General features: G+C 40.8%; 1 protein-coding gene across 8 annotated transcripts in view; it reads right to left on the reverse strand.

Annotated features, from left to right (window-relative positions):
- Positions 1 to 19,106, reverse strand: part of ZNF366 (zinc finger protein 366) — a 404,084-nt gene that overhangs the window by 213,980 nt on the left and 170,998 nt on the right. For 7 of the 8 annotated variants that reach the window (XM_067031125.1, XM_067031121.1, XM_067031124.1 and 4 more), the window contains exon 6: positions 18,060 to 18,250. The gene's annotated coding sequence lies outside the window, so the exon portion shown is untranslated. Of the gene's footprint in view, positions 1 to 3,338; positions 3,372 to 18,059; positions 18,251 to 19,106 lie in introns of those variants that run through there. The other variant, XM_067031122.1, reaches the window with a different exon arrangement.

Below are 19,106 nucleotides of genomic sequence, written 5' to 3' on the forward strand. Positions count from 1 at the left end.
TTACTCTTAAATGTCAACTTGACTGGGTCACAGGATACCCAAGTAGCTGGTTAAACATTATTTCTGGGTGTGTTGGTAAGGGTATTTTCAGAAGAGATTAGTATTTGAACTGGTGGACTGAGTAAAGCAGAGGGCCCTCCCCAGTGTGGGTAGGTATCATCCAACCACACTGAGAGTATCAATAGACCAAAAGGAGGAAGAAGAAGGAATTCACTCTCTGCCTTACTGCTGAGCTAGGACATCGATCTTCTCCTGACCTAAGCATTCCTGCTTCTCAGGATTTTAGACCCAGACTGGAATCTACCCCATCAGCTCTCCAGCTCTCAGGCCTTCAGACTACACCACTGGCTCCCCTGGGTCTCAGGCTTGCAGATGGAAATAAGCGGGAAAGACCCTCCTGTGTGACTCGGGAGAAGTGATGAGAATGATATAAGCAAAGGGATAAAAATATGAATACATGCATTTAACAGTTTCCTCCTCCTTTCCGCAATCAATCAAAAGCTACAGAGCATGGGGAGAGACATAAAAAGCACAAGCTTACACCAACCACAGATCATAATGTCCCTGTGCACTGACTGGAAGCTGAGGGCATTTGGGCTGTTACCACATCAAATCCCACCATCAGCTGTGGTTTATGGCCTGCCTTCACCTAAAGGTGAGAGGTGGGGAACTACCCTTTTTCCTTAAAGGAAAGAAATATCTTTGCTCCCTACATTGGCTCCTGAGATTTTGTCTCAGCCTGGTACAATCTGGGGTCATTATCAATGCTTAAACTTTTACTTCAAGGGAAATCAGACTCCATTTCTTCAGGAGGTTAGGTCTATTGACAAGTGCCCTGGGAGTGACTTCAGGCCTGGCCAGTTTTAAGGTGAACTGAGTTCCAGGATGGAGCACAGTTCTCTCTGCTCACTCTCAGCTAGAGGTACAATCCCAGCCTCACAAGGATGTGGCTCCAGGGGCCGAAAGGGACCCCAAATGACAGTGACCCAGACTGATGGAAGGAGGCAGTGATTGATAAGACCCAAAGGGTTAATACTAGTTTGTAAATAATAAGAAAAAATATTTCCATTTCTCTATCTTTACACGTAGACCAAACACAAATTTTAAAAATTTAAAAGAAATAAATGGGGTATATATGCTGTTAAATATATATATATACAAATTTTCCAAATATTTTGTGGAGACAAATTAATTTTATCATCTATGAGTTTCTGCCCCTCGATCTTGGCCTTGCTTACCCGCTGTGTCATTGATGGAAGGGCAGAAGAGTAAGAGGAATATTTTCACTTTCTCTACTTGGTCCAGGAGTTGGATTACAGTCACATGGTTCTAGAACTGTGGAACCAGAGGATTTGTATTTTTAGAGGCAACTGGCAAAGCATATATGAAAAAGAGGTCAAAAGTGATAGGGCAAAGCATGGGCAACTTGCAGTCACTTCCTTTCCTGGTGTCATCTTACTTTGCAAGTGTTAACCGTGGAAGCATTTCTTGTCTCTCTTTAGACACAGGGAAACAAGGCAGGCAGTGATCAAGCAACTGGCTTGAGTCAACCCAGCAAGTTACTACCAATGGTGGAGGATTCAGCCTTCCTAACTTCAAATCCATCCTCCTGCCTTGACCCATTGCCATTTCCTCTTTAATCAAATGCACATTGTTGAGGCTTATGAAAGTGAACCTTCAGAATCCAAAATACATTTCCCAAGAGTAACATAGTCATTCGCTGCAAATTTTTATGAGAGCAATATACACTTTTTTAACATCCAAAAAAGATCCTGGAACTTCCTGTTTCCTTGTCTAACAGTAATTATTGCTGTCTACCCCTAAGTGAATGAAGGCAGTTCTCTAAAAATGGAGAGGGATACAACCCAAGTGCCCCACTCATTTAGTGCCAGGTACTTCATTAGAGAGGCCAGAATAAGTCACAGTAAGGAAGCTTTGTGTATTCACCCAAGGGAATAGACCTTTAAACAAGTTATAATACAGACATATATACAGATACACAGACATACATGCATATATATACATATAGTTATATATATTGTGTATATATATATATAACATGTATGTTAGATTAGATTAGATTAGGTTAGATGAGATTAGATTAGATAAAATAAAAATAAGCAGCAGGAAGATAGCCTTGAAAGTCAGGCCATTCATTGCCTTGAGGCAAAATTGTTCACATTCTTCTGTCTTCCCCAGTCTATCAACAACTGAATTCTGTGGACTCAGCTCAGAGAGAAAGAATTACTGCTACATGGAGGAGATACTAATACCTACCATTATAGCTTAGCTGGAATTAGAAGGAACTAAGTCATAATGTTGGGGAAACCAAAGAAATGCCAGCTCTTTTCCTGTCTTGGAGAAATTGGAAAGGGAGCAGAAGAGAATTGAGAGAAGTCAAAGGGGTAAACAGTAAGATCTGCTCCTGACTTCTCCTCTATGAGCCTTGGCCTGCAGAAACGGGGGTGTTAAATACACTGAGGGAGCACCAAGGGCAAGGTTATCTTTGCTTAGTTCCCACATTGGATTCTGGGAGTAGAGGTCAAAATGTATGATCACATAGAGAGAAGTCTAATTGGTACTCATGAGCTAACCCCGGCTCCTGCATGGGATGGATATTTGATGGAGTGCAAGCTATGAGGCCCAGTGTGGTGGGACAAGCTGACCTAGAAACAGAGGCTGGTATGAACCATCCGCCCAGGGTATTGGATAGAGAAGTCATAGAAACCTTAGGATTTGCCTCCTGTGAGAGCTGAAAGAAAGTTGAGTCATCCAGAGGGTTGGTTTATCTTTCTTGGGAGCACATACAAACCAAGAAGAATGGATCATAAGTTCATTGGTCATGTATAGCAAATTTGGAGGCCACCAGAGCACCCAGAAAGCCAAAAGCCAAGTGTTCCCAGGCCACCACGTTACAGGCCAATCAAGAAGGAGACAGTGTAAACAGAGAACTGGCATAAGGCCAGTCATTCCATCTTTGTACAGAGGCTGTCATGACATAAAAATTCCCCTCCTACTTGAATATCATCTGGGGGAAAGAAGCAAGAAAAGGTGAAAACAACCTTTGGAGGCTGATGGGTTTTATTCCAATGACATTATTTCCTAGAGAAACAATTTAAATTTTCATATCAGACTAAAGTTAGTGTAAAGATTTGGCATTTAATTACCAAAAAACTGAAGAAGTTCTATTCTCTCCATTCAGCTGAGTTATACTGTATACTACAGTTTGCAAATATCTAGTATAGTATGAGTTCTACCTCCTAATCTGCTGTTTTCCTAGGATACTGATGCATCCTATATTATTATCTTTATTTCTTATCAAAAGGAGGTGTACATACCTTGGAACACCAGTTTTTAAAAGCAGATCCAAAACTGAGAAGTAATGATGTATTATGCTTTACTGGTAGGACCAAATGCATCTCAATAGCTTGAAAGAAATAAAATGCAGATCATTTTACTTCTGTCTCCTTTGTAAAATAAAATTATATTCAGCCTGAAAAAAAGGTTCAGCAAATATGATAAGGTGTCCTAAATCTGTTCAAATCCACTTGCCAAGAAAAAATATCTTCCAAGATATAAAAAGAACTTGCACACCCAACCGCAGTCACTAATGTTTTTTTTGAAAAATAGGAAAACTAAACGTGGTCACATGTAGAACAAATGTTCAAAGAGGAGAAGGCTGATGCTATAAACTGGAAAGTGGTGACCTTGATATCAGTCCCAAACCAGAGGCTAGAATGGAGAGTTAGGACTGGACCATGCTTCCTTAGCACAGGAAATGGTGATCAGTTAAAAATAACACGGATTCACAATGAGCAAATCTTGCCAGACCACTCCTTCTTGCTCTCTGCAGCAGTCATGCTAGACTCAATAGCAGCATGGCTTAGAAATTCTGCACTTTAATTTTAGCAAGGGATGTGGCAAGGTCTTCATGATGGACAAGAGGAAAAAAAAAATGTGAGCTGAATCACAGTACCATGGATTTGTAACGTGATCAGAGTGGTGATCAATGCCAACTTGATGGAGGCTCTGGTGTGGACTGAGAGGCTCTGTCCTTGGCCTGGGTCTATTTTTTGAAGCAATGACTTGAATGAGAGTAGCAATGGCAGCTGATGAAATACATGGTGCATGAAGCTTTAAGGAAATGGCTAATATATCTGGGGACAAGACCAGGATCCAAAAAGATCTCAGCTGGCTAAAAGGAAGGGCAAGTGTAACCTGATTTATAGTTAATGGTTCTGCTCTTTGATGATGGGTCCTCTGCATTCTCCCTCCAAGAAAGGTTAGCAACAAAAACATCATGCCATTTTAGAAGGCCAAATAGCATCAAGTTCAAGAGTACCTGCTTTGGAGTCAGACCTCTTTAGGCAAGTCTCTGCTTGTATGAGCCTCAGTCTACCCACAGTAGGGGCTAAGGATACTTACTATGTCATTGGGTTCATGTGAGGATTAAATGAGATGCAAAAGATGCAAAGCATTTAGCACATTGCCTTGCCCATAATAAGCACTCAACAGATAATAACTATATATAGCTACACACACACACACACACACACACACACACACACACACACACACGGTGGCTTAGCAGGAGCATGTGTGAAAAAGACTTGTGGTTTTAATTGACTCCAAGTTCAACATAAGCCAGTGATATGATGTGGCCTCCAAAAATAACTGATTCAATTCAGCTGTCTTTAAAGAGCCATGGTAGGCTGAATATGTGAAGCAACAATTCTTGCCAGATTCCACATGGACGGATCACAATTGAGCCCCATATTCTGCTCCCAATATCTCACCATTGGAAAAGACCTTTGTAAACTTAAACTCATCCAGCTAGGAGAGCCTGAGACAACAAGAGAACTTAAAACCCTGGCCTATGAAGAACTGGACTTGTTTAGCCTGGAGAGAATATACTTAAGGGTATCATGACAGCTGCTTCAAATATTTTTAGGACAGTCACATGGGAGAAAAATAAACGTTGTTCAATGTGATGCCAAACTGGCATTAAAAAATCTTTCTACACAGGAAATGCCAGGGGTTTGGAAGAGGCACTAATTGACTGAAAATATAAACAATAATAATGAAATAAGAGGTTTCACTTTACTTTGAAGAAAGTCTAGTTCAGCCTTGAGCCTTTTTTTTTTTTTGATCATTGGGCATGGAGGACCATGTCTCTGAAAAAGCCCTTTCCAGAGATTTTGATCAGCCTTGTGGTTAGGTATACACATCACCATCCCATTTTCAGGGGATGAAAATTAAGTAAAGGAAAGACACTTCAGTAATTTTTCCAGGTTTGAATGGAGACTAGAACTCACCACTCCGTTTTCCTCACTGTTCACACCTCTGCTGAAATCAATGGGCTTTGATGCCTCTTATCTCAGTTAGCCATCTCCTTAGAGTCATGAATATGGTGATGCTTGGGATAACATCCCACCACCCCGCCTCTGTTTAAGCTGCATTTATTTGTATACCCTTGATTTTCAAAATTCAGTGCCCTAGAAGAGTGTTATGAAAGCATTTTGGTAGAGATATGCTCTTAGCTACCATGAAACCCAGAGCAATACATCATGACTTCAGCTCAAATGTGCATGGTTTCTTGAACACCATCTCTAATTCTCATTTGTGCATTGCCCTGAATACTCTCTCTGTTTTAAAATAAGCTATATTTCTTAAGGAACCAGAATTGAGTGATTTGTATTCTGATCACAATATGGAGCTTTGATGGAATGGGCTCAGATTTCTCTCACCTGATCACTGCATCTAAATGAGAAAAAATGGAATCCCATTCACATGCAAATATTACAGAAAACCAGAAATCATTCTGCCTTATAATCAAAACCAGAAAGCTGTTATTGTAGCTCTGCACCATTTCCAGAGACTCTTAATTCACTGCAGAAACCCTGTCCTAAAATGAAAGTCTGGCCGGAATGACATTGTTTCTGCTACAGAACCACATTGTCTTAATGGCATCATTTCCAAAGCCATAGATGAAATTGACTAACAATAGCTGATTAGTTTGGGTACTTTGTCCTGGTCACATATTTGTTTCAGAATAAAAAATTAACTTCAGTCAAAGCCAGGCAGAAATAAAGTAATTAGGACAATGACTGCCCTGGTGACATTTATTAGAGATGGGAAATTAAAGTGAGTGCTTTCTTGAGTTAATATTATATTTTACAATCACTATGAACTTCTTGAGGTAAATCTAACACTAGGACTGTTGATTCTGAAGTATTTAAAGTATTGTTTGAAGCTTCCCTCAAGGTTTTTTTTTTTATATATTCTTCTACAAAATGTTATTTGGCAGCAAACTTCAAAGGATCCAACAGTGATTTTCAATTATATTTATTATTAGCTCCATAATCAGCCAACATATTAAAAAGAGCAAAGGCAGTAGTAACTTGGACCACTTGTGCACTGGCATCAAGTTTCAAAGTTACATTTGGCTCTTAGAGAGGGTCACAGACTTGGTGAAGATTTGATCCCAATTCTGTTTTGTGTTGTTTTGTTTCATTTCAGTTTTCTACCAGTGGTTTCCCAAGTTTCAGACAACCTTGTTACCTTCACAGAAGGGTAAAAATCAAATCAAAATAGTTTAGGTGTTTTTCTTTAAAAAATGTTTCCTGGGTCCTTATGCCGCCAATCTATTTCTTTGTTATTTTCCTTGGATTTTTTCTTTGGTTTTAGGATTCATTTTAATTACATCATTTCTAAAATTATATGAAATTACATTGTCTTGAATTTCTATAGTGTTGATTACTATTGATATAGTAAAACACAAAAAATGTTTTGATAATTGTAGGTAAATTATATCACTCTGAATTGAAAGTCCTAAGGAAATAGGATCAGTGAGTCAGTAGGTAATGCTCTTTTTTTTTCAGGGTTTCAAATAATACTTTCTAAGTATCATCTCCAATTTTAACTGGAGACACAACTTTTCACCTCCAGTTCTCACACTTCTTGCCATTGCCCTGCTGTGAGTCAGTTTCCAAAGGCGGGACTGGGAATTTATTCCTTGGAGAAAAGGATGCTGCTTATACCAATAGCCACCTCAATCAAATGCTCTGGAATTCAAAACAAGCTTCATGGCTTTATTCACAGCAGGAGAATGTTGTGTTCTTTAAAAATCAAGACAGTATTGTCATGGGGAAGGAACACAGACTGGCAAACTGAAAGGAAACAATGAGGAGAAGGATGGGGCTTGAGACTGAAATTGAGAGGAATGTCTGAGGCTGGCGCCCTCCTCTGGATAGGACAGGTTCAGCTATTGGTGTCAGTTTCTCTGTGGTCTCTAAACAAACAGCTTCAAGTTTGCTGGCCTCTGCTAGAGGCTCTTTCACAACTTCCCCATGACATATAACTGCAGCTGGAGCGGTTATCACTGGACCAGAACCAGCTACCACTCTCAAAGTTGGCCACAGGCTAGTTACAGAATTCATGCAGCACAGTGATCATCCATGGACTTATGAGTAAGTTGAGCATACTGAAAAGTATAGACGGTGCTTCAGTTTTCATTTGCCCCAAGACAAATGCTCAGAGATGCCCCAAGGTGAAGAGAACCTCCCATCAAGGTGGCTGCCACTGACCAGGATTTTACAGGCAACTTGTGCAGATTTGTTGGGAGCATGAGTGCAGATGGCTTGTCAGGTCCCATTCTTCCCCTGGCCTCTTCATAATATTAGAACAAGGTCTTAGCTCTTCATCTGATTTAATTCTTGGAATGTGATACTCAATGTACACTAATGCTGAAATGAGACCATCTTGAACATTCTCAATTATAAGATCGTAGGGGCAAGACCTTAGCCAGCAAAATAGAGGCTCACATTTTTTTCTCCTACTAAAATTGTAAGATTATGAAGTGTGCTGGCAGACAATTCACAGTGCTTTATAACGGCCACAAGGTTACATCTTCAAAGTGTATATCTCTTGCTTTATTGTCATTACCGACGATTTTATTTACTACAGACATCTACAGGTTGAATCAAGGCAGCAATATTAGGTTAAAAATGAAGATGCAGAAATTCAGGTTAGCCAGAAGCCAGTGATTTTTCCAGTCACGAATCAAAGCCCAGTAGAACTATTCAATACATGGAGAAACCAACCACCTCCCAGTCCTTCACTCTCTTATTTCACTCACGTTGATGAGGGTCAAGAGCTTTGGTTACCATGAAGGCAAAAGTGGAAGAGAAGAGCAACGGAAGGCTCTACTGGTTCAAGTAACTTATTACCATACAGAAATACACTTTTGAAAAAGACCATCAGGAGTTTAGATCAACAGAAGTAGAGGTTGTTGCCAATAGTTCTCTAGTCTCTGGTCCACTAAAAAACTCAGTATGACTTGCAGGAAGAAGGATCCTTTGAATCTGAGTTCCATCTCAACTGATAAAGAGATCCAATGGTGACACAATGTCCCCCTTACCACCACCACCTCCATCCAGATCCAAAAGGTGATAGAAAATTACATAAAGTCTATGGATAAGATAAATTTAAAGATATAAGGTCTAAGAAATTGGTGAGTACTTGATACTTTGGTTCATTGAGTTCTCTGGATAAAAGGTACCATTATAAAGTGTACATTTATACTATTAATACTAGCTGCCACAAAATCCGTCTACTAAGTCTCTCTCTTTCACTTAAAAATATCATTCTTGGTAGATAAACAACAAGGTCCTACTGTATAGCACAGGGAACTATATTCAATATCCTATAATGAACCAATAATGGAAAAGAGTATGAATAAATATATGATATATATATTATTGAAGCACTTTGCTGTACACCAGAAACTAACCCAACATTGTAAATCAACTATACTTCAATTAAAAAAAAAAAGATTTAAAAAAATGTTGTTCTTGCGAAACATTTCTAAGCCTCCACTGGTCTTGAACTTCGTAAGAAAACCTGAGGGTCCTTTTTACATGGGAACACAATAGGTTGTCTTTACGTTTGGTCTGTTGTTTAATTTCAATGGCTTTAGCTTCCAAGGTTAGTGATGCAATTTTAGGGCAATGCCAGTGGGAAGCTTATTCAACACTTTGTCTGTTGTGCTTGAAAGCCATACTGAGTGAACTTGGCCTAATACTGTGGAGTTGGAATTCGATAGTTTCCTTGCAGTGGAAGGGAAAACAATTTTTTTTTTTGCATATAAAGTCTGTGATTAGTTCCATAATGACCATTGCAGAGCAGTGATCTCTCCCTACATAGAGACTGTCGCTTTAATTCAAGGGGATTTTCATGTAAAAATGCCTGTTTTAAAAAGAAAAAACTGAAGATTTCTTTCTCCCTAAGAATCTCATCCCAAACCAAATCAAAACAGAACCTTAAAATAGTTCTTGAAAATATTTTTTAAGGTCAGATAAAGGCTTTGTCAGACCAGGGAGGTGTGAAGGAAAATATTTTAAACCATCATGGGACTTTCTAGGAATAGAAAAGGAATGTTGAGTCCCCTCTGTGGTTTTGACACTCTTCTCTTACAGCAGGACTTTGACGCACGGGGCCTTGTTACAGGCCCACCTGTCTCTCTCTGAAGACTAATGTGACACCCACCCCAGGACAAAGTTGAACTGAGGCATAATTTCTGCACTTGTAGATTTCCAGTTTACAGGGGAGTACAGATTGGCTGATGCGTCCACCCTGTCATAAACATCGCGGATGATGTCTCTTCGCTGACATACTTGCACCTAATTTACCCCATTAGCAAACAAAAAGAAAATTTAAATGAAAACCTCAAACCCACATGTGAACGAAAGGCTTGGCTCATATACACTTACATACATCCATGTGCACATACATGAGCAAGATGTGTCTCATCCTGGAAGCATTGTGCTTTATAGTTTGCAAAAAACTTTCATGCCCATCATAACAACTGTGACATAGGTGGGATGCTAGTGGAGAAGGCAGCTACAATTGCCTCCATTTTTTTCCAGGTAAACCTAAGGCTCAGATAAGTAATGATGATTTTTCCTAGGGTCTCTGAGCTGAGTCAGGATTTTAACTTGGATCATCAAGCCCTTACTCCAATTACCTTAAACCTACAATTCACTTTGTCTCTGTCTCTAATTTTTACTTTCTCTACAACCTCTGGAATTTTCTTCCTATAGAACTAAATAGACAGATTTGAAGGAATCCAGGCTTCCAGAATCTGAGAGAACCCATACTACAAAATGATGTGAATCAGAAAAGATTTGCATTTCACTTCTTGGGCCTAACTCCATGCCAAGGTCATAGAATTCCCCCTTTTCTCCAAGTTTAGGTTAGCTGTGCCTCTTGTGGACCACAAATTCCATTTTCTTCCTCCAACATAAAAATTGAAGTAAATCTGCTGGATGCTGAAGAGCTTAAGGAAAGAATCTCTTAGCCACCAAACATCAATACACCCAACCCAACTCTGGTAAACTGATGTATTCAGTCCTTGAAAGTTCTTGAACCCATATGCTGAATTTTTTATGTATAGAGCAGCATGACTCTTCCCCACTGAGGAATTCTGAGGACAGAGAAAATATTCAGGTACAAGAACAGAACCACTTCTGAAACAGTTATGTCCATTCTGAGGGCAGAGAGCACTATGGTACTCATGTAATAGTGTTTCTGAGAGCAGCAACCTAGTGAATGAATTTCTGCGTGTTAGGCTCAGCCAAGAGATAGTCTAAATCCTTCTTCAGTTTTAAATGCCACACACAGAAAATTGCTAATAAAGATATGGAAGCCATGCCCCCCTCCTTCTTCACCACCTGCTCCTGAGGTAGTAGCTCATTTGTGGGAGTTACCCCTGCCAGCAGGACTCTCTGTATGGACTCCTCTATGGCAGAAGGCAGAGAATGGGCATCCCTTGGGCGTTTTTCAAGCTGGCACTCCTAGGGGATGATGAAAAATTGATTAGCTTTTCTAAGTATAGCTGGAAATGATTGACACCGAAAGGCTACGGTGTGGCACCTTCTAGTGACACCTTGTGAGGAATCTCCTGGCCTGCTTATCATGACAGCCCCAAATGCCAAACTCCAATGTTAGTACAGCCCAAGGCAATAGCTCAAAAGCTTCCATGAGGCTCCTTTGTCAGATTTACCCCTTGATGACTTCTTTCTTAATAAGGAAAAGCTGGACAGCATTGCTGTGCTGCTCTGTACTTTCAAAGGCAAAGGGAGCCAGCCACCAAGATCCCCTTAGAGGCTACATGCTTGCCTATCATATAGGAGAAGCATACTGAAATCAGGTAAATAAGTCATAGCTAATGCATAAAATAAATTTACATTTGTGTAAAGCTGTTCACATCACCAAGCACTTTTACATTCATCGTGCAATAACTAAAGCAAGTTTCATTATCCTCACTTGATAACTGAAGATGTTGAAGTTTGTGGGAGGTTAAAAAACTTGCCCCAGGGATTTCCCTGGTGGTCGAGTGGTTAAAACTCCGTGCTTCCACTGCAGGGGGCACGGGTTAGATTCCTGATCAGAGAACTAAGATCCCACATACCTCATGGCCAAAAAAACCCACAAAAAAACACAAGAAACAAACAAAAACTTGCCCCAGATCACACGTCCAGCTGATGGCAAGGACAGCGCTAGAATCCCAGTCTTCTGATTCCTGAATAGAGGAGGTTGCCCTATTGCACATGTACATGGCATATGCAAATATTTCTTAACAATATTCAGCTTACATTTTTATTATCCTGCTAAAGGAATTTTTCTCATCTCTGTTCTCGCTCACCAATTGTATTGCCTCCAGACTCCCACGCATGAAGCATACAGCAAAATAAAAGGGCACCTTCCTGGAGAGGGGAGGTGGGTAGAGATCAGAGGCTACCACATCGTCGGCTGGCTACCTTGGGGGGACCCTGCTGGGCCTCCTCTCCCATTTCACACTGGCAACTCCTCAACATACCAAATGAGTAGGCTTGGCCTTTTCTGAGCTTTGTCCTTCTGGCCCCCAGCGTGTGCTGGATGCTTTAAATGGATTGCATCGGAGTGAATGACTCACATGGGGGATGGTAATGAAATTTTGGAAATGAATACCTACAGAAAAGCAGAAAAACTGCAGGCCCTGCAGCACTCAAGGATGCTGAGAGCCTATCTGCTGATGCAATAGAATTACAAGAACTCTTAATTTGGACTTATTAAATAAAGGGGATAGGAAATTATACAAAATATATGGTGCAGTAATTTGTTTTTTAAGGATACTCTTTTCTCTCTCCTCTTCTTTCCCTGCCTTCCTCTCTCTGACTAGCTACACACACACACACACACACACACACACACACACGCATGCACAAATAGACGTACATGCTCTGTAATTCTATTACCAATACAAGATGAGCTCTTCTCCTCTTTACTGTAGCCCAAGGGGATTTTAGCATAATGACTAAGGTAACAATGTTTGAATAAGAGTTCTTCAGATTTGAAGAGTGCCTGTTTCCAGATTACAGATCAAAGCTCTGGCAAACATTATGCCACTCTGAAATCCTCTCGGCAGCTCCATGGGAGCTAGCAGCACATACAGCCTCCCCATGCTGCGGTAAGAGGAACTGTGGGAAGAGAGACTGGAGGCAGACTTGTGTCATGGAAAAGTACTAGCGGGCACTGAGGGGGCTGGGGGCTGGCTCCAGCTCTGCCACTAACCAGATGTGCAAACTTAGGCGAGTCCTCTGCCCTCCCTGGGACCCTGTGCATCATCTGGCCACTGAAGAGCTTGCCAAGATAAGCACCCAGCTTTCTTCCAGCTCTAACAAGTGTAACAAGACTTTCGAACTGTACACAACAATTTACAAAGCCTTTTCATGTCTATTAACACAATCTTCACTACAACTCATCTCATAAGTTGAGGAAACTGAGACCCAGAAACAATAAGGGATTTGCTTGGGGGTCATAGAGCTAATCGACAGAAGAGCCAGATTAGGGAACCAGGTTTCTGACCCCAAAGCCATGTTCACATCATAACCCCCGGCTGCCTCTGAAGGAAAGACCCTCTGTGCTTTCACTTCCTGGGTAGAAAAGTGAGATTTTTCAAGAAGAGTTAAAACCAAAAAAAAGTGAGTTTTCAAGTTTACCAATCCAAAACCAGTGACTTTCCAAAGGCCAGATCTTGAGCTACCTCCGGAGAAGGGTACGATTTGACCTCACTGGAAGCTAAAGTCCCCTGGAGAAGACCTCTGTGAAATGTGCACAGTCCACGTCCATATCCCCATGCATTCAGCCTTATGTAACGGGGGTGTCCCTGGGAACATTCTCTTTATGAAAATATATTTGGTAAGGCAAGTTATATTTTGAACAAATGAAGCTCATCTGCACTTTAAGGTGGTTGGTCATCTTAGAAAGTTCTTGCATAGTTTGAAAAGAAAGAGAATATTTTCTAATCCAATAGCTCTCTACTGTTCACATTCCTAGCTAAGTCCCAGAGCCACTAGACAGAGAGGGGAGACTTTGACCAAGAGGAACAAATGGCATCCGCGCCCAGCAGTCATGCTGCTCACCACCCTTGAGAACGGAAGCACTCAGTCCAGCAGCTGCTGGCAGTGTTGATTGCTGGGTATTGCTAGCTCACAGCTGAGCCCTCATACCAGTGACTGCCTAAGCTGAAGACAGCTGCCCAACCCAAGGCCACACCCCAATTCCCTGGGGCTGCCTGGGAAATAGCATTTCTCATCAGTACACAACAGTATAAAAACCTGGCCCTTTGCCTCAACCGCAGATAACTCTGCAAGGCCAGACCAGCTCCAGAGCCTCACCAGGGGGTTGGCTGCGGCATCTGTTGTGGCTGCATCACAGACCAGCATATCCCTCTGCTGACCCTGCTTCCCTTACTCCCCCATAAATATGCTGCACCCCAATCTCCATGTGAGAGCCTGCTTTCACAGAAGCCTGACCTATCATACATCTTCCTTTCTCTTAATCCTGAGCCAGCAGAATCCCTAAAAGCTCCATTTCTTTTTCTTTAATTGTTAAGAGCGACTGTCCTGGTAAGGACTCCAGTGGTAGAACCCAACATTGAGGAAGATGGAACATGGCTGTTTGTGAATACTGATCTACATGTACATATGATTTTGGAGATTGGGAACAGACTTTTGAGATGAAGTCATACAAAGAATAGGTGATTTGGCAGAAGAAATAGCATATAGAGAAATTGATGTTGCATAATAAATTAAGAGGAAATTCTACCGCGTGCACAAGAACTTCAACCAGGAAAAAATAAAGCTCTGTCTGACTCCCTCCTGAGGGTGCATGTTCTCAAGCCAGGCAGTACCTGTGCAATCTGATCAAGCATACCTTCCATCCCTTTTGAGCAAAACAGCGATGACTTTACTGATAGTGTATTTTCTGCATGAATTCTCTACCCTAAATTTCAGGGCTTTTGTGTTCATGGTTCATTCAGCTTACTATGCCATGAATTCCACACCTGCCCCCCCATAGAGAAAGTAAATTATTCAGTTACAAAATCTGAAGAAGTCTGCATAAAGCTAGCTATATCCTAAATTATAGTCAAATCATCATAAGCAAGTCCCATAGTCAATAGCATTTCTCAGGATCTAATGTCCATGGACAATAAAATCATCCCCAATGTGGGCAACACAACTAAATTCAAAGACAGTCATTGTGCACAGCAAGTTACCATTGGATGATGTTGTCTGACCTTCTGAGTTTCCATATTTTTAACTATAAGTTGGCAAGTGTGAAAAAAAAACTGGAAAAAAAAAAGCCATGCTGGCCTCTAACAATCAGGTCAGTTCTAATTTGATTGTAAAAATATTAGGTACAAATTATGACACATAATCTGGAGACAGCTCTGGGATGGAATTCTGATTTTGCCCTCAAATTTCAGGGTTATGCATATTTTTCCAGGTAGCCTAAGGAATTCAACTGAATGGAATTTTCAGAGCAAACCCAGTAAGTGCTTGTGCAAAAAACATCGACATCCACAGTCCCTCCAGTTTTTCTACACAGAGACATGTGGATGTCCCCTGAAAATACACACAGTGATACCATTAAAGGGGCAGGGATGGGAAAGGAGTATAATGAATGATCTCCATAAACCAGACTCACTACCAACATTGTTTTCTCTCTAAATGTGAATTTAGGATTTCTAGTTAGCCTAATGCAATATATATTTAGAGAGTGACTGCCTGTTGAATAATAGTTTTAATGGTTAGTTTTGAATGACTGGACTCTCCCAGAGAGTACTGAACACAGAACAAGTTTGCATGTTAATGAAACTGCAGGACAAGAGGGCACGGAGGGACTAGTTAGGAGAAGCACTTAGAATTAGCATCTCTCAGGACCCCGGCAGGAAACAGAAGTGCACTACATGAAGATGATCCAAGGAAGAACTATTTATGGAAGCAGATAGGACACAGGAAACAATAAGGGGTAGTGCAGAACCCCTGGGCAAGGAATAGTGGAGCTGCTACCACTCCTAGAGCTGAAGGAGAGAGGGGAAGGAGCAATTACTGGAACCCAAAATGAGAAGTGCTGAGGAGAAGCATAATGTAGGAGAAGTGACTTTTAGTCCAGAGAAACAGCCAGCCTGAGGTGACCCCATAGGGAGAAGACAGGGAGTAATACCCCAATCTCCATCTCTTCCTCTCCCTAATCTACTCTCTCCCTCTCCCATTGGCCAAGACCAAATGAAGCCCCCTTATGTGGTCCAAGGAGGTCAGCCTCCTGGCTAGAGAGCAGGTAGAATAAGAAATCCTGGAGGGGCAAATGAGGATACACCCCATTCCCCAAAAGAGAAGATACCCAGGATACAATGCAACAAGACTTGAACATGAGTATCTTTTTTTCCCCTTTCATTCCAACCTCTGTTAAAAATTTTTAAAGTGTGGGATAAAATCAATTGAGAAAATCTTCCTGGAAGTAAGTCTTAAGCTACATTTTAAGAAAGAAGGGGACATGGCTAGGGGATATTCAAGAAAATCATAGGAAGAGATTATTGGTGTTGCTATCATCTTCATCTGCCCTATCAAATACAGCATAAACACGTCACCTGCTATATCACATAGAGTAAAAACTATGTGCTATCATCTTCCACGTGGGTTTTGCTGTATTTGAAAGCAAGCACCCCAATGACAGTGAGGCCAAAAAGAAGAGATGAGGTAGATCCACATTTCAGGGAGTTGGTTTTCCTGAGCTCTAATAATGCTGTGTCCGGAACCATGACTATCTGAAAGCAATCTGTTGATCTTCTAGAGAACAGAGGATGGGAAAATGCTGCTTCACCACTTGTAGGTCCAAACACTTTCCTAAAGTCCTGGTTCTAGAATCACATGGATCTAGCTGGGTCTGCATCCTGGCTCTGCCACCTAATAGCTGGGTGATCTTGGGTCAAATTCTATAATCTCGCTAAGCCTTAATGTCCTTATTTGATCATTGGCAATATGCTATCTCCTCCTAGTGTTATAGTGAGAATGAAAGAAAATAAGGTATCTGTATTAGGAAAAGTTCTTTCACTGCAAATATGATTCTGATTTACATCTGATTCTAGCTAGGAAGGAAGGAGGGAAGAAAAAAAAGAAATAGAAAAAGAAGTAAAGTATTGAAATAGTGGGGTACCTCGGTGTTCAAGCAAGAAGGGAAGAAAGAGTGGGTTAAAACATTCATATCACATACAGACCTCCCCACGGTTCTTATGGTTTCGAGCTTGGTAAATCTCTGAGAGAGCAAGAACTAGTACCATTCCGGGATCCCAGCAGCAGCAGTGGTGCCCATTCTTTCTGGAACACATGGATATGTGGCTCATTTTCAACAGTTACAGTCCCTGGCCTCTTCATTGCCCATGTAAATTCCAGGGAGAGAGAATTTCATTGGCTCAGCTTGGATCAAGTCAATCAGCTGGGTAAACCAACCATGGGATGAGGAGAGGCCCCAACAGTCATGCAGGGCACATGACACTGCGAGTCCACCTTTGTGTATCTAGAGGGAGGTCCTGGGGAAGGAGGAATCTGGATGAACCATGCAGCCTCCTCTATGTATAGAAAAGCCATAGTATATGGGGTCCATCACATAGAAGTCCTCATGAGGTGTTAGCTATTATTATTTCAATGATTATGATAGAGGTAGCATTTAGAAATTTAAATTTCTCTTCCCTGTAGATCTGTGGCACACCATTAGCTGTTACTGTTAATATCTATAATTTTTAAGTTTGGGATTTATTCTATATCTCTTATTAGATTATAAATCCAAGGAGAGAAGAGGCCATTATATTTCCCACTTTCTCTCTATATCCTTATTATTTAATGCTTTAAAAACAGTAGATGCCCAAATAAATGTGACCTACTCCCTAAAGCTCACTAACCTATACTGATATTAGAACTACTGTAAGCAAAATATGCCCCCATTTGCCTTTCCTTAAAACCTAAGACATAAAAGCAATGTCCACTCAATGAACTGGAAGTTTAGAGTACAATACTTAAAGAAAACTCGAAGAAAAAAATTAACTTATAATATTCAACTCTGCCCAACATTTTCAGTTATTGAAAATGGCTTGCAATAAATATATGTCTGCTGCCAATTCTGATCCAGTGGTAGGAGCTGCCTGGCACTATGCTGAACAGGTATATGAGAAAGAGCCTGAGACAGAGAAAATGCCATAATCAATTATTAATGTCTGGCATGGACACAGGATTGTGCAGTGGTGGCATGTATGTTAAGTATTTGGCATTCCTGGACCATATTCAGAAATTGAAATAAATACGAAAATTCAGAATTTACATAGAGAAAACTAAGACCAATTTGAAGCAGGAATGAGATAGAGTACTGTAAGTTTGTCCTCAATTTTTAGATAACTTGAGGTTTGATTTAAGGTAGATTATGTCAAGACAAGATTTATTTACATAAATATTATCTTACTATTAGACATTATCATCATCATTGTGATTATTTAAATGATACTAGAACAAGAGATGATTATCAAGAGTACAGTTAAGTAATTTGTTACTTATCCTTTAAAGTCATGATTTCCAAATCTAGCATTTAAGTGGTGATTGTGTATAGTTACATTGTATATAATTTAGGCTTGGGTTCAACTACACAAACAGAAAACTCAAGAAAATTTGAATGAGATAGAGACTTACTGAATTTTGCTCTCCCATAGAAGTCCCAAGACAGGCAATCCAAGGCTGATATGGAGCCTCCATAGTCATCAGTAACCTGGTTGTCTTCTATCTTTGTGTTCTACCTTACTTAGCAAAAGGCTCCCATTCTTGAAGCTGCCTCATTGGCCAAGATAGCTGCTGGATCTCCAACCATCATATCTGTATTCTAACTGGGAAGAAAAAGGAAGGAGAAAATTGCAAATGGAAGTGTTTTCCAACTGAGCCAGCCCCGTTTTAAATAGATTTCCCAGAAGCCCCACTCAATGACTTTCAATTACATTGAAGTGACCATCTCAAGCAGTAAGGGAATATGGGAACTTCCATCTTTTCAGCAGAACAAATTCCCATCTGGGAGATGGGGAGAATGGATATTTTGGTAGGCAACTAATGATCTCTGACACAATTTGCTTATTAGAAACATGCTGTCCTAAGTACCTAGTGATTCCACTAGACCATACACTCCATAGGAGCAGGGACTTGGTCTATTTTGTTCACTATAGACCCCCATCCCACTCTACCCCACCCCCCAGTGCCCAGAACACTGCATGAAATATGGAGTTATTAATTGGCCCACAGTTAATCAATGAATAAGAGGCCGAGTCAGAATTAGAATCCTGACCTGCCCCCAAAGCCCAAACTCCCCCCCAAACGTCCACGTTTTGAGGCCAATACAAACAGGTAAATGGTAGAGCTCTGAGAGAAGCTAGAGAGGTAGATTAAAGGCTAAGTAGTGACAGTCCTGAATGCCTTTTCACGAGAGCTTTTAAACACAGATCCCACAGGGGACCAGGGACCATGTAAAGAGAGCAAAAAATGGAAGAGACTCAGTAGAATAGTGCACAAAACCAGGTTAATGCTGCTTGGCCTGAACCAAGACTTTGTCAGTAGACACAGAGGACTGGGATGAATTTGAGAGACAGCTTTCGGGAGCCATAGGACAATGGCTGTAAGGAAAGGAGGTAGTAGGGATTATAGGCTTCTAATTTATGAGGCAGTGTGGATTAAGATTACATCCAGAGTAACTGA

The sequence above is a fragment of the Kogia breviceps genome, chromosome 4 (genome assembly GCF_026419965.1).
Source record: "Kogia breviceps isolate mKogBre1 chromosome 4, mKogBre1 haplotype 1, whole genome shotgun sequence".
NCBI classification, from domain to species: domain Eukaryota; kingdom Metazoa; phylum Chordata; class Mammalia; order Artiodactyla; family Physeteridae; genus Kogia; species Kogia breviceps.